The sequence below is a fragment of the Elephantulus edwardii genome, unplaced genomic scaffold (genome assembly GCF_000299155.1).
Source record: "Elephantulus edwardii isolate Elephantulus edwardi_28Jun2011 unplaced genomic scaffold, EleEdw1.0 scaffold00039, whole genome shotgun sequence".
In the NCBI taxonomy this organism is placed as follows: domain Eukaryota; kingdom Metazoa; phylum Chordata; class Mammalia; order Macroscelidea; family Macroscelididae; genus Elephantulus; species Elephantulus edwardii.
Genome location: NW_006399789.1, coordinates 19513470 through 19515596, shown reverse-complemented (window position 1 = coordinate 19515596; position 2127 = coordinate 19513470).

Here is a 2127-nt window from a genome sequence, read left to right as displayed (position 1 = left end):
AAAAAAAAAAAAAAGAATCAAATCCCTATGCACATCCAAAAACTTCTCCAACAGGGTAAAAAGGGAAGCATCAGACTGGAAAAAACTATTTGGTAATGACATGTCAGATATGGGACTTATATCTAGAATTTATAAAATATATGGGACTTATATCTAGAATCTATAAAATATAAAAATTTATATAATACACCACAACAAGATAAAGGGAAACCAATTGAAAAATGGCCACAGGATATGAACAGATTCTTCACCATAGAAGACATTCAGATGGCCAACAAGCACTTGAAGAAATATTCAAAATCCCTATGTTCAAAATTCCTAGCTCTAAAAGAGATGCAAATCAAAACAACTTGTTCACAATAGCAAGAAGTTGGGAACAACCTAAGTGCCACCAACAAATGAATGGATAGGGAAGCTCTGGAATTCTATGCTGCATTGAAAAACAAGAAATTCATGTAATATTATTCAAAATGGGTGACTTAGAGGACATTATGCTGAGTGAAATATCTCAGTCACAAAGGGACAAATACTGCATAGTGCCACTGTCGTAAAACAGGACTGACATCAGGGTTGGGGGGAGACTGAAAAAGAGGGGACAAATAATGTATACTGCATTCAGACAGATGCCATTTCTATTCATTATTGTATTAAAACTACTTGCTAGGGCCATAGAACAAAAGAAGGAAATAAAAGGCATCCATCCAGATTAGCAGAAGAGATGATTAAATTGTCGCTATATGCAGATGATATAAGAGTGTATACAGAAAACCCCAAGGATGCAATAAAAAATATGTTAGAGCTAGTAGATCAATTTAATAGACTGGTAGGGTAAAATATCAATATCTAAGCATCAGTGGGATTCCTCTACAGTATGAAAGAGAACTCAGAGAAGGAAATCAAGAAAGTAATACCATTTACAATAACCAACCACAAATTGAGATACTTCAGAGTAGTGAAGCTAAATAGAGACACAAAAGATCTGTACAAAAAAGATCAGAATGTTTCTGCAAGACACAATAAAATACCTAAATAAATGGAAAAATGGTCCCTGTTCATGGATAGGAAGACTTCATATTGTGAAAATGACAATCCTACTAAAAGCAATCTTCATGTTTAATGCAATCCCAATCCAGATACCAGATTAATTTTTCTAAGATATTGAGAGGGAAATTGTCAAATTTATTTGGAAAGGAAACAGATCTAGAATAAGCAAAGCATTTCTGAAAACCAAAAATGAAGTGGGAGACCTCAAAACCTACTACACTGAAGTAGTAACCAAAACAGCATGGTACTGGTACAATGACAGGCACTTAGACCAATGGAAGACAATTGAGAACCAAGAAATAAACCCAGCTATCTATGGTCAACTGATATTTGACAAGGAAATAAAACCTATCAAATGGTGAAATGACTACCTTTTCAACAAATTGTGCTAACAAAATTGGACTGCTAACTGCAGAAAGTGGAAATAGGATCCACATCTCACAAAATACACAAAAATCAACTCAAGGTGGATCAAAGACATGGAGGTAAAGCCCCAAACCATAAAGTTCATAAAAGACAAACTGAGATCAAGCTTACAAGGCCTAGTCTATGGTATAAAGAAACGGTCACATATAGCCAAAAATGCATAATCTGAAGAGGATAAATTTGATGAATGGAACCTTCTAAAGATTAAATCTCTGTGTTCATTAAAATTTTTTCTCAACAGGGTCAAAAGAGAACCTACCATCTGGAAACAAATATTTGGCAATACCATCTCAGACAAGGGTCTCATAACAACAATTTACAGAATACTTGTGGGCCTTCAGAAGAAAAAGACTGATAATCCAATTACACAATAGGCTAACAACATGAAAAGAATTTTCACAGAAGAAGACTTTCAGTTGGCCAACAAACACATGGAGAAGTGCTCAAAATCCGTGGCAATAAGAAAGATGCAATCAAAACCACAATGGAGGGAGGAGGGGTTTGTGCGGGGAGAAGGGTGCAACAATGAATGAATGGAATCCCAAAATCTCTGTAGATGTTCATTGAAATGAAAAATAAACAACCTAAATTTAAAAAAAAAAAAACAAAACCACAATGAGATACCATCTTACCCCAGTAGCAGTGGCAAAGTTTAGC